Here is a 14,842-nt window from a genome sequence, read left to right as displayed (position 1 = left end):
TTTAAAATGTAGTAGGTTGGATTGAAAGACAACCAAATGTAATATTTTCAAAGAACAGAACATGTCTTATCCGGAGGTAAAATCTTATATTCTCACTTATCCAGATCCTAAATATGCAACAAATTATGGTAGATTTGTGCTCCCCTAATGCTACAGTTAAGTATAAAATCAACCAAATATTTCCAACTAAATGATTCCCTGCTCTCTCTGGGGTATATTTAGAGACAATCAACAACTCTCATTTAGAAGACAACATTCACTCTGTCTGATTAAAAACAGGCTTTTTTTCTATCTTACACAATGTAGTGAACTATTTTTGGTGAGAATCTCATAATCTCAGCACTGGTCTATTTAAACCTTAAACACACAAACACACACTCTTACTCAAGATGAAAGTACAGCTGATTCCCGGAGCCTAATAAAGAGCATCTGAGGGAGCCAGTGTGCGCAATACAGTTCGCTCACCTGAGAAAATAAACTGAGTGTGTGGGATGGTGATAATGTTGGAGGAATGGGGCTTGACTCAGATATATTGGAGAAAAAAGTGCGTTTTGAGGATTTTTGCAGAGGTCACAGGAAGGGCTGAGAGGCATACAAAAATACGGGGAATCACAGCGAGGAAACAGCAAAGCAAGTATGTGTGGAGCATTTGTAGATTTCAAGCTACATTTGCACAAAGTATACCTTCACTGTCAGTCTGCTCTATCCTTTAAAAAGACAGTAAGGTCTTATTTTACTGAACCCACAGGGTTAGTCAGGGATAAGTGCAGACTTTATGGGGGAATACCATGGGAAACATGTATTTAATTGTACTGAAATACCAGAAAAGCAAACTCTCCCACCAAAAGTATAGAAACCCAGTAGCTGACCACTTTTACATCCAGTAGTTTGAGACTGTCATGGCTATAAAATTGTGAGGGCCGAAAAAAATAATTCACAGTTTTGGGTTATTTTGATTTTGATTTCGTTTTGATTTACATTGCATGCACTGGACAGTGACAAAAGAGATGGATGAGAGAGACAAACTGTCTTCCACCCGTATGAAAACCTGAAATCGACTTAGGCTTGAGGTCCTTTCGTGGAATCTCTTCTTAGAAAGTGGATTAGAAGAGTGATGCACAGCCAAAAATGGAAAACCACCACAGGAATATTTAAACAACTTTAAAAATATCAAAACCAAAAGAAAATATGAAAATGACTTATATAGGCTTGAAATAAAAAACTTCAAACCTAATCCACAAGTGATAAATTGAAATATTCCCTTTTTCTTTTAAAAGGGACAGTTATTTAGAATATTTACTATACGTGTAAATGAACAAGATTTTTTTTTTTTTTAAGAAAAAAAGTGTGGATTCATTGAAAGACACACTGATAGTAGCTGCTAGCTGTAATAGCTAGATTACAACCAAAACAAATGTGCTCAGTTCAGCTTTTTTCACTTAAAACAATACCTCAATAATAAATCACTCAATGGATAGATAGATAGATAGATAGATAGATAGATAGATAGATAGATAGATAGATAGATAGATAGATAGATAGATAGATAGATAGATAGATAGATAGATAGATTGTTTTATTACAAATAAATATTTTACAACATTTAAATACAACACCTTAAACATGAATTACCAATACTTTCCATTAGTATTTCCTATGAAAGACTGGCAGCTTTGTTTAGTCTACTATTTGTTTATTTTCACACATCATTTCATCAGACACTAAAAGTTTCATGTCAGGAGTGGTTCAGAGAGAGTTCATACATTCCTGTATAACAAACACAGGCAGAGAAAAACTGAGTCAGTTAATAGCTATTACTCTGAACATGCGAGTCACTTGGCAAAACAGGTGATACTGATTTCGTCCAAGGAGGGGTTTTTTTCTCTCTCAAACTTTTTTTTGCATAGCTTTTCAGGAGCCTGAGGGTTGGAAGCCGAATGCAAGCTCTTGCTGGATCCCTGGTCCAAGGCCCAGGTTGGAATGGTGAGAAATTCAATTTAAGAGAAGAAAAAAAAGCCAGTTAGAACTGCCCCTCCACCACCCCGCCTCACCCCTAAGTCCCCTCTATCCACATCTCCAGGGGCGATCTCGAGGAGCCAAACCAAAACCAGATGGACTTATTGGGCCTAAAGATAACAAATAGTGCCTGAGTTCCTGTCAGTTAGAGACCACCGGAGGAAAGAAGCTGAGCGTGAAAAAAAGCTTACTGACATGTCCAACTCTTTGTCCCACTATATTAAATATTATTAATATTGACAAGTATTATAATAGAGTATATGTGAAGGAGAAAGTAAGACAGAAGTTGCTGCTCAGGAGGTTTGTTTGGTCAGGGTAGGAGCTGGTATCAGAAGTGGGGATGCTGGCTGCCGTTTTGATGTTGTGTGTGTTTAAAGATGGGGTTACGTTCACAGACCAGGTGCCATCTTGGGTTTGGGAAAGTTCTCTGTCAGCAGTGATCTGAATCTCTGGGTGGCATGCTCTATAGTTTGTTAGTCGATACACCTACCGGCCACACACACTCAGTAAAAAAGGCCAGAGAGAGAAAAAACGGGAGGGTGACCCCAGAACTCCTCACAACCTCCCTGCAGATTGACTAAGAAAGTGTCCTTTGTAACAGGAGTTTCCTGTACGTAATTAAAGAATATTGGGTCCTGCTCAAAAAGGTGGAGACGGGGCCCGGGGTTGTAGGAGGGTATGTGAAGGGTAAGAATCCCTGCTCCACTTTTCGTTTCATGTATGAGCCCCGGAGCTGGCCCTGACGTTTGTCCAAACAAGAGGCGCTCTCTCTTTCTCTCTCCAAGGAGGTCCAGAGAGAGGACCAGCCAGTTTGTCAGGGCCCTGGGGCAGGTGGTTCTGATTTGGGGGGAACAGACCATGTTTATGTTCAGTTAATGGCAGTACACGTGTCGTCACGTCCAGCGGTGGGAACATGCTGGGTGAGTGATCTGTTTTTAACACCGCTGAGGATTGCCACCAATAAGTATAATGTCTAGTTATCCCTTTACAGTTTCCCCCACGAAGATAGTCACCTTAAAGCAGCAGTTATCAATATTTCTATATCAACAATGTCACCACTACTTATATAGGAAAAGGATTGCTCCAGACCGCACAGCTGTTTGGGGTGTTTCAGCAACTTTCAGCTCATTTTCTTGGTTTTCTGACCTGCATCTTTATAATTTTGGTTTATTCTCACCACTCTCATCAGTGTAATTTTTGCCGTCCTAAAAACCCACTGACACCACCTGAGTAGCACCACTACAGCTAGTGAACAGACTGGAGCATTTAACAGCTAAAGAGTCTAATGTAGTTGGTAGAGACCAAAGACAAAGCTAAAAGGAGCGTGAATACTGGACTTAAATTTATCAGGTGGACACCAACACAATTTTGAAATGAAATGTGAAAGGAATATTGCTCAATAACAGGCAACTGCTTGCAAACAAGCACACCATACATCAACTTAAAAAGTGATAATATATCAGTGTTGTGCTCAAAGAATCAGCTAAGACATGTTAAAACCTTGATATCACTCTTTAAAAAAATGTTTTGGCATGGATTCTGTGTATTTCATAAAGCTGTATAATTGTGGAAAATGTCTAGTTAGTCCATTCAACAATTAGGGACATGTGTGATCACTCCATATGAGCTTGATACTTTTATACTGCAACCAGTTTTTTCAGTAACAATACAACACGACTTTTGAAATGAAAACAGCTATCTCCCACCCACACGCAGATTGATTTCCAGATGAGGAGGAAACACGGCAGCTTGCTGCGTTTAGTGTTTTCAGTCAGTGGTTTCAACACTGATCAAATGGCCATGCTGAAGCCTTTAATGATCTTGGAGGTTCCCTGCTGCTGGGTCATCTGCTTGGCTCCATATTATCTCCAGGTCGGGCTGTACTGCTGGTCAGGTGGTCCCACAATGGGGCCCTTTCCATCAGCTTTCTATTTACTCATCCCTCTGGCTCACCCCTCGGCCTGCACGGGGTCTCTGTTCAGTCTGCCAGCCCTGCTGAGAGGCCTCTGCAGCCGAGAGAGCCATAATCCATCAGGCCTCTGTGTGTGTACGTGCTTCCCTCTTTTATGCTTTAGCTCTTGCAGAGGAGTCTTTGCCGAAGGAATCAAATGGAGCCAAGCGTCTTGTTCAAACAGACTGAAGGAGCATGTTCTCTGTGTCTGAGGTTAGTGTGTTAACACAAGCTTGTGTGCAGGCGTGGGTGTATGAACACACAGCTTGTGTGCATGTTGTATCACTTTAAACCTCTCTAGCTAGACAAATGAACTCTTTCTTGACCCCTTACCCATGCAGATATCTGCTTATCCTGCCCACAACATACCCCTGTCATATTTTATTGCATCCTCTTTATCCGCTCATACACTCGCCCACACATCTACATGTTTGTGTAACTTTCATGTGTTACAAAACAGCACATGGTGGACATACATAAGCAACATACATATCCATATTGAACATCTCTCCTTTATGTTCTCCCTTCCCACCCACAGCGCCTGTCCTCCCTCCCTGTGCTGAGTGATCGATGAGCTGAGTCCCAGTCTCACTGCAGCAGGGACTGTACTAAGGGGAAAAGACCCTTAGCCTGTTCTCTGTCTGACTCCCAAAAACAGTTCCCAAGGCCAACAAAAACACTACACAAGGCACCCAAATGGCAACCCGTACGGCTGCTGCTATTGTAGTGTGAAATGTTTCCCATGATGGAGCTCAAAGACAGGAGATGAGGACTCGATGGATGACACAAGCCTGAAACTGAAAGACAAGGGTCAGCCTGAGGTGAAGCAGAAGATGCAGTGATTTAATTTCTGTTATGACAATATGTATATCATTGAGACGTTAAGTACAGCATGATGGATATCAATTCAGTATGAAACAACCACAGCAGTCTGTTAATCTCATTTGTGTCACTGTCCGGTAACTTAACCTCATTAAAAATATGTACTCCAGTGGTTTTGATCATGTGGAGTTGGTAAACCTTTGGAGTTGAGAATCACTGATATTTGACCAACTTTAAGCTAAAAATTGGCTTGTTCTTGGTTTGGCATTTTTCAGGCCTGCCTTCATTTCAGTCCAGTCTGCTTTTAGACAGAGGAAACAGGAAAAGAGTCACAGTGCTGCGGTTCATTCTCCAGGCCATATTCACTTGACCACACAAAGAGCCCATTTTGAGGGAGACATTTTATGTGTTGTGTGGCAGGCAGCACAGGCGAAAAAGATTTACTGTGTCTGTGTCTATTCAGGGGTGTTTTGGATGATGTTCATGCTCTTACTGGTAGAGGCCGGGGATTTATTGCAGTTGAGAAATACTATCAGGTAGGGTAGATGTTTCTGTTACACTGTTTAATTTCCAAACAAATCATACAAAATCTCTACAGTAAAATTCACTCACCCAGTAAAATTGACTAATTTTATAACAGCTGTAGGTTGCATATATAGCTGTTAGAATACATATTTATTTATATTTATATATTTAAACAGATTTTACAATACCTGTATGTTGTGCACACATTTTAGTATGTCTGGTGATAGCTTTAGCAATAGCACATAATTATAATTAATGTTGTAGCAAATCATTTTACAAATAAAGACATATTAGATAGAAATGTTTAAAAGCAACATAAGAAGAAGAAAATAATATGATATAGAACTTTCCCCCTTTTTGAATCCATGAATGAAATAATAATACCTTGCATTTTCATATTATTATGTTATCAGTTTTATTGAATCATTCTGTAAGAAACACTATTATATTTTATCTATCTGTAATTAATGTTTTGTGGTTTTGTTTTCAATATATAATAACAAAAGGGTTTTCATACATCTATCCATCGAATTGATATCAAATATTGTTCATACATGTTTCAGAACTTTAAATTTAGTTCAATTGCTATTTCTATATTTTTAAATGTTTCAGATTTTGTCTGCTTCAAATCAAAATCAACTAAGAGACTTAAAATAGGGGATAAAAAAAGCTTTGTCTCAAATTAAAAAATTAGTTATAAGAAATTTAGATGAGTTAATAAAATGGTCACATTTCAGTCTTTTTAAATGACAGAAAAATGGATTGTCGTGATTGGTTTGTGAACGTGTGTGTGTGTGTGTGTGTGTGTGGGCATGGAGGTTGGTGGGAGAGGAGGAAGTTGTACCACTGAGGTAGCACTTGAAGTGACTAACAATGGCCCACACATATCCTGTCGCTGTCAAAGTCTTGAAGACCCTACACAAACAAGGCCCTTTTCCCTCACTGTTCCAGCTTTTGTTTCAGTTTGGGCTCGTTTTTGTGGAGGCTTGAAAGCACTCTTGTTTTGCGAAGCTTGTTTTTCATTGTGCGTGTCCCTTGTCTGGTCCAAAATGGCTTGTAGCCTCAGTTGGAAAACCGTCTGTTTGGACGCAAGTGAGGATTGTTCTGTTGGGGAATGCAGGACTCTTAGAAATGCATTTTCATACAAATCTCTTTAAAAAAGCTTGAAGTCGGGTTGTCTTGATTATTTACAGTACACAAACACAAGCAATATTTCTTTTATTTACTGGGGACTTTTCCAAGCCTAACCCCTTCCCTTCATGTGCTTTCTCAGCAGACCCCCCCCCCCTAGTCTGAAAGGGAGAGCCCATCAGAACCAGCAGAGCTCACATAAGCACACATCAGCATGGGGAAAACACTCTGCTGATTGCTATGAAGCGGGGACCCACTTTCCAGAAACTCAGCAGAAAATCAGTGCAGAGTGTCTCCATGTTGAGGCTGTTGCACACACACCTTTATTCCCCTCCACCCCACTCCCACTCCCTGCCCTCTTTTCACCAGCAGTTTCTCTTTAGCTCCATCTGGATGTCTGCCATCAAAAAGTAGCCCTTGAACACCTCATATTATATACAACGCTTCCAAAACAGAATCCAATATCCTTTTTACTCCTTCATCTTTCCACAATGGCAGCCTTCTTGCAAAGAGAGAATATAATGTCCTGCCAGTACGCATTTCGAGAAAACCCTTCAATAGCTGCAAGCACTGGCTGGCCAATGATGTTCGCTTTGATGGGTCGCTGACAGATTGACCTTAGCAAAGCTGCTTTTGCTGACCAAAACTGGACCTTTGTGGCGCTTTCCTTTTTACATCACTGTCACTGAGTTCAACAATGTAAAGGGGACCACCCAAGCAAAAATACATGTCATAATGGAGCTTGCTGCGGTTGCTGTTGTGGTAGCCTCTAGTTCTGTGCAAACACACCACATTGCTGACAGGGAGAACAGGGTGACCAGCAGAGGGCGACTGCAGCTCTGGAATGAATCCCAGAACATTATTAGGCCTACATGACCTCCCCTCCCATTTTCTCAGAGTGTCAAAAATAACATCTCCCATTACATTCATGGCTATAGAAGAAATTTAAGAAGGATGGCATGGAAACCTCCTGCCAACCAGAGCTGAGACAAACTGTAACAGTAGAATCTGCAAGAAGAAACTGTTCATATATAATGCCTGTTTAACTGAGAGATCTTTTAAAGTATGTTTCCTTCATAGTCACAGTAAAATGCCATTTGCTTTTCATACTGGTTTCATGGTTTTGTAATAGTCGTCAACCACTGTAAAGCTCAAAAATACAAAAACCAATGCAGTGGAGCCCTACAAGAGGTCACCTGGCCACACGATGCAACAGCATCCCTATATATTTTGAATGTCAAGGACTGGCAACATTTAATCATACCTTCACCCTCTTGCTTGGTCCACAGCATAAAAAATCCCCACCACTAAGCCACCATCAGCGCCACTCCCCCACCCACTCCAGCACCTCTCCCTGGTTGTTCCCATGGTGAGGGCCATCACTGGCCAATCCGAGGCGACCGCTAGGACCTTGGTGGTCTGGAGTGTCTCCGAGGTGGCACGGCCGCAAGGGCTGCAGAGAATAAACAGGACACTGGGGGATGGAGGGATGGAGGAAGGGATAGAAGGATGAGAATGTGGAGTCAGCAGCCTCTCCACCCTGCCTGGGGAAGAGGAAAGCCTGTAAAGCCTGCAGATTCAGAGCTCACACAAACAGTGGACCGCCCTGAGACTCAGCTTAGTGGATAAGGCTTTGGCCAGACAGAGGGGGTAGTCAAATAACTGCTGAATTAATTTTCCTGAGAGCATAAACTTGACTTTTTCATCAGAAGGCGATTAATTAGATTTGGTTATTTTGTTAGAGCAAAACTATTTTTTGTTTGTTTAATTTGCAATATTCCAGTGTGCATCACAAATACTATTTATTTGCTCTGCAATTAAAGCTTTCTGTTTGAATAACAACAGACAAATTTAAGATGCAATTTAAAGTTAACACATAATGGAGAGGGCTATTAAATCATTGTCAGTGGAAAAAAAGACATCAAAATATCTGCCAAGATGAGGTTTAAAGATAATTCATAAAGAAGTGTGGAATTCACTGGTGCCCAAGTCTTAAGGGACCGTGAAACGAGTAGTCAATATCCACATGTTATACACACCGCCTGTTTCCAATAATATCACCCTTGCGGGTGATGACAGGTTGAAAAGTGATTTACCTGAGCAGGCTTTTATTACAAATCTTTCTTGCACTGTTCCCTCTGCTACTTAAGGAATCAGGCTCGCTTCATTGTGGAAGTGAAACCTAGTACTAAATACCATAGATGGCTTCCAACTGGTTTTGACTCTCATGATAAAGATAAATGAGGTGAAATTGCACAGAGGATTTTCAACTGGCACTGTCACTGAAAAATGATTTAGTTTGCTTGAGGGGAAGATACCAATTAAGGTTAAATTCTTCTAAAAATACTAATTTGATAAGACTTTTTCCAAACACAGTGCAAAAGGTGAAAAACAAATAATATCAGTAGTAACAGTGAAAAAAAAGAAAAAGAAAAAATAATTTGGCATTGTAGCTAACCATGACAGAAAACAGTGTCTTCTCAATTGAATTGTCCTTTGAGAAACAATTTTTTCCAGCAGTGGCTTTTTCATTATTTTCTTTTAGAATCCACATCCAAAGCAGTGTACTTAGTCCATGTTTTCATAGATTCAGAACCAGTCATCTGGGTTTTGTCTCTCTATTTAATGGAAGGCAGAGATGGAGGCTGTTCTACCAGGAAATATAGGTATCTAATAGATCTACTCCCCACTCGTATTTTGACAGCAATGGTAGGTCTGGTGAACTAATGGCATACTTCTCTTTCTGCCAGGGGGGAGAAATACACCGACCGCCACGGGGGAAGCCACAATCCTAATAGGCAGCTGGAAAAAGAAAGGCAGACATAAACTACTGCGCTGGCCGCTCTCTCTTAGAAGAAGAATAAGACTCTCCACATAACAAATAACGTACACTGAATTAGGACAGACTTTTATATGATTCATTTTATGTGAGAGGTTAAAACGGGGCAAAATATCCACAGATAATCTGAATTCGATCGTATTTCACAGAGACATGTGCTTCCCCTTTCCTGGATTACTGAGGCATGTAATAAAACACACACTGTTTGACTTGCTTCCTCTGAAGCCTAGAGCCCCAGAAAAGGTGTTTAAGGTGATGTGAATGCTTATGAATTTCATATTTAAGAAGGGGAGTCAGAAGTCAAAGTGGGGACTGCAGGCAGGTAAAAAAAACAAGATTGACGCAATTTATCTTTTCACTGTCATTGAATTGAAGCATTAATAATTATCTTAAATTAAGTTATAATATGTGTATAATATGTATTATGTTTCATGAAGGAAGAATTTTCTAAACTATTCTAGGACTGCATTGTGAATCAATCAATACCTTACAGAAATATGAGCAAAGTAAGTTAAAGCGGCAAATCTGGAGAATAATTCTGCTTGTTTGTATAAAATAGTGGGCCATGCAATCTCTTGGAATTTTTATCTGCAAATTAAATCATTTCACTTTTTAGAGTAGTCCATAATTTTAATAAACAAAATGGGAGCAGTCATCATTAATAACAGGATTTGAACAATTCATTTGATGAAACAAGGCTTTGGCATATGATCAGAAGGGAGAAAACATTACAGAGGTTACAGTTAGGTGACTTGATTGTATTTTTATATCACAATTAAAATTACAATCTAATTACTGTTTATCATATTTTTTATATAAATACAAATATGTAACAAATATGTTGAGATTTCAATCATTAATTATCTTAATTTAATATATGAATGCTGTCATATGAGCATGTGGAATCTAGCATGCCAAGATACTTTTGAATAATTAATGGTCGGCAGCATTTTGGGAGGCAAGAGGAGACAGAAAGAAAAAAAAACACCAAACCCCCCCCCCCCCCCCCCCCCCCCCCCCCCCCCCCCCCCCCCCAGCTGTAGTTCATAAGAGAAAGACCAGAATTTAAAGCATGCTTGATTTGAGAGCCCATGAATTACTTTTCTCTGGTATGTGTGTGTGTGTGTGTGTGTGTGTGTGTGTGTGTGTGTGTGTGTGTGTGTGTGTGTGTGTGTGTGTGTGTGTGTGTGTGTGTGTGTGTGTGTGGCCTCGATGTCGGCCTCTCGTGTGCTGGAGTGCAGAGCATGAAATGGCTCTAAATTGGCTGTGTTTGCCCTCAGAGGAGCGCTCTTTTGAGATCATATCCTAATCCCTCAGAGAGGCAGTCCACAGGGTCGCTGCTTATTCAATTAGTCCGAAGCCATGGATCTAAACATGGTAGGGCAAGAAAGAGTGTGAGAAAGTGTAGAGATAGAGGGTGGTGGTCTAATGGGGATGATGGTGTGAGAGCACTTGTGGAAACTGCATCCATTTATATCTGTTAAATCTTTAAGTGCTGGTTTTGTGTCTTTCATCAGACAGAACTGAAGAAGCAGGAATAATTTTATATACATGAAAGGAGACTGAAAATATTTTGTGTTGTTAAACTGTCGCTAAGGGCAGATGAGCTTTTCAGCCAGAGGGTGGCGCCTACATGACATCTCAAGTAGGTGTTAATAACTTTGGGTGCTAAGAGGGACACAAGAGGCTGCAGCCCATTCCAGAGGGGTCACTGCAAAGCCTGAAGCCCAAATCACTCTCCCAGAGGCAGCTGTTCAGTTACCTGAAGCCCTGGTCACCAGCTCCTGACTTCCCTTCTCTGATAAGTCATCAAATTCTTCCTCTTCTGTTGAAAATCAGCACAGTAAAACGTTTTAATATTTGGGTATGTTCAGCTTCATTTATAATTCCAAGAGGTTCAGATAATTGGATCCCTTAACTTTAAAAATGGGCATCTGACTGCTACTGTGAAGTAAACTGCTGAATATATCTCTGTGATTAAATTGTTTTACAACTGAAGTATGACTCTCTGAGCATAACAAATATGATGAAGCACTTCAGATAAAAATGTCAGAAGCTTATTTGCCAACTGAGGATCCTGGATGGCGACTTGGCCGATGAAATGAAGTCACAGCTGAAACAGAAGCCAAGAACAGTTGAAACAGCTGGCTGAAGCAGTTGAGAAAATGAACACCTGTGTATCTTAATTCATTATATGTCATCAACTAAAACTGTAAAGACACAAACTCTTGGCAAGGATACAAGTACTGATGAGGGATTGTTGTGTTGTGTTGTGTCACCTAGACATTTTAGAAAAGAGGAAAATTGCCTCAGGGTTTTAAATGTCATTTAGTTCTGCAGATCTGAACTGAAGAAATCATGGGATAAGAAAACATTTAATACAGCCTGTAGAAGAAAGGTGTACATAAGTCACCTGACCAGACAAATGTTCATTTATTGCTATTTTGATTAATGATGAAAACTTAAAAACAGGTGAAATCTGAAAGAAATCAACACAGTACATTAAATGTTCTGGATTTGATTTTCACAGCACTGTCCCCCCCCCCTTGTCTGTGGGGGAAAAGAGGAATATTTCTGTGTTACGGTGAGCTGATAGACAGTGACACTTAGACTAAACAAGGTAGAGGCGATGACAGGAGCTGTGGAATCCAAGTGTTGAAGGCCCACCCTGCCAACACTGCTTGTCACTCTGGTGGTTTGACATGAGGTGCCACGTGTTCCATTACATCCACCTTTAATTTTCTTACCAACATGGTGCTCAGAATTGGCTGATATTTCAGGCTGACCTGTGTACAATTTGTACTACAGCCCCACATTTTCATAATAAGAAAATTGATATTTTCTAAAAATATGTTTTTTTCATGTCTTATCCAGTGTAAGATCATTATCAGTTCGCCAGTTTAGCACAAAGGCTGGAAGCAGGAAGAAAAAGCTAGCCTAACTCCATGAAGTGTAAATAAAGTATTTGTCTTCTTGTTTCTTGTTAATATGTATAGAAATAGAAACTTATACTTATTACCACATAGTGAAATTTTCTCTCAGTTCTTGTTATATTCACTAAATATTTGATGGTATATCAAATTTAGAAACCATGTCTCCTAGAAATTATGTTTATATATGACTAATTTGCAAAAGCAAATATGCTTTGGCAGAATTGTAATGCAACCTGGATTAATTATTTTTAGCGACATAATGAGGAAACCTAGATGAGTGGATCTACCAACATCTGCCAAAATGTTTATACTCAAAGCATCAACATAGCATTTGTTTTTTCATCATTGCTATACAATATTCACTTGTAGCAATTAAAGCATGATTAAAACATTTTCATGGTTATGTTTAGGCATTCACAGCACAACGCATATAAGGTTAGACAAAGATTGTGTTCTAGGCTTCATAATGAAAAAGTCGAAACTCGACCCAGTATATTTATTTTATTAATTTTTAACGATGGCCACAATCATTCCCTCCCCTCAAACTAAGTGCTTTTGTTATGGATAAATGATGGTGGCAAAGACTTGCTCATTTTACACCCTCTATCCACCCCAGCCACCTCTCTGCAACATCTGTATGGCACAAAAATGTAGCACTGGAAAAACATTGCCTGTGAACGTAATCCAGGAAGCAATTATATTCTCAACAAAGTGTAATTGACAAAACAAATAAGTTGTATATAAATGTAATTTCTAGGAGTCAGGGTTGTGCTATAAGAGCCATTCAAAACTACAGCATGTCCCTGGAAGAGCAGGCACTCTAATGTGCTTAAACTAATCCCTCAATGCAATTTGGAAAATACTGAACATACAGGTTGACAGTGGAAAAGCGAATTTTGTACTTTAGCAGGAGTGGTTTGACAAGCTATGGGTGTTTTGATAACTAAACAATCTTGCTGTTGTTCACCACAGCCTGCGAAAGACAAACTTTTTCACAGCATTTCAACTTCTAACTCTGGATGTTTCATTCACAAAAGAAACATTTTGAGTGGAATAGCACTTTAAAAAAGTAAGTAGCCTACTCCCACCCTTGCACAGTGTGGTGTAATTTTTATATTTTCCTGACATATATAACAAGTGTCTGTTTCCAAAATATTCTATTTTTAATCACTTCATGTGTTTTGAAAAAAGCAAGCACGGGAGAACTCAAATCTTTATGTTGCATTAACCTGACTTGAGGCTGAGGCTCAGTACTTTCTTTGGCAAGTCACTGCAGTGTGAGGCACATTTTTTTTCAACTCTGCAGCTGAATAAAAAAGACGAAACCTCACTCAGATGAGGTACAAATGAGTGTGGTACAACAGAGCCAACTGAGAGTTCTCCGTGCTGCGGTGGGGGTCGACCTGCAGCCAACCAGTCTTTCAGCAAGCCAGCCTCTGTCAGACCAGGCAGTCCAGAGTGCATAGCTTACCGGAAACCGGGCTAGTTTGATTGAGTTCCTGTTATTGACTGCTTTTTTTGTGGAGAGCAGGTTTCTGCCAGGTTAATTTTTTCCTCTGCCAGCTGTCAGAACACAGACTGTACAGAACCGCACACCCAAGCGCTCAAGGCCCCACCAACGCTTTCAACTCCAAATAGTAATTTGTCATCCAGTGGCAAGCATGCAATATTTGATAAGCAATTAAAAGTCTGACTGTTTCATTTTCTCCATAGTTTGTAAAGGATTGTGTGAAAGGATATTTGTCTGCATGCTGTGTCCTGCTGTAGCTTCTATGTTCTCTTGAGCAGGAAACCCGTAGCATCCCTCAGACAATAAATCAGCCTGGGGATTGGGATGCTCCTGTTCAGAGGAGGGCTAACTATGTGGGATGGAAGCACTGCAGGTCAGGCGGTAAGAGGTAATGCATTGTTTGGCCCATGTCCCAGCCCATAGAGAGGCCAGTGCTGGCTGGAAAGCCTGAAAGATGTGTTTGTTGTACAATAAGTTGTAGCACCATTGCCATCTGGGTATAGACCTTCGGTCAGCGCTTCACAGACGTGTGTGTGGTTCTCTGTGCCAGAAATAATAATAATAAAACAAAGAGGCCCATTCATTCCTCCTCCCCCAAGATGAATTTACCGCAGTAATGATATTAGAGGTTCAGAGAGGATTAGCAAAGTAGCAGACTTTCTTCTTTTAATGTCACTGCTGAGGGCATCCAACATCCTTAAATCCATTTGAAAAGGGACCTGGTGGATAGAAAATAAACATATCTTTAACAGCTGCTCATGAAGAGCTGCCTGTGTAGAAAACAATTCTTCCCATGGAGGGACATTTGTGGCACCCTTGAAAATGAGAGCAATGTCTTATCATCTTAACAAATCTGTTTTGCATCAGGAAAGATGGAAAATGAGTCTACAGTTCATTTGAGGTAGTCTGATTGCTAAATGGTTTAGGTCATTTTAAAATCTATGTAGCAAACTAATCCAGCTTTTCTACACTTACGTTTTGAGATTTAGTGAAAGTGTGTCTTTCCTCACTGTCATCCAAAGTTGAGATAAACTCAAGATACACCATATGCCTCAGATTTCTGTTATTCATATTAAAAATATAGATATATAAATACCCCCTTTACAGAGTGTACC

The sequence above is a fragment of the Scomber scombrus genome, chromosome 11 (assembly GCF_963691925.1).
Source record: "Scomber scombrus chromosome 11, fScoSco1.1, whole genome shotgun sequence".
Classification (NCBI taxonomy): domain Eukaryota; kingdom Metazoa; phylum Chordata; class Actinopteri; order Scombriformes; family Scombridae; genus Scomber; species Scomber scombrus.
Note: the sequence above shows the minus strand (reverse complement) of the source record.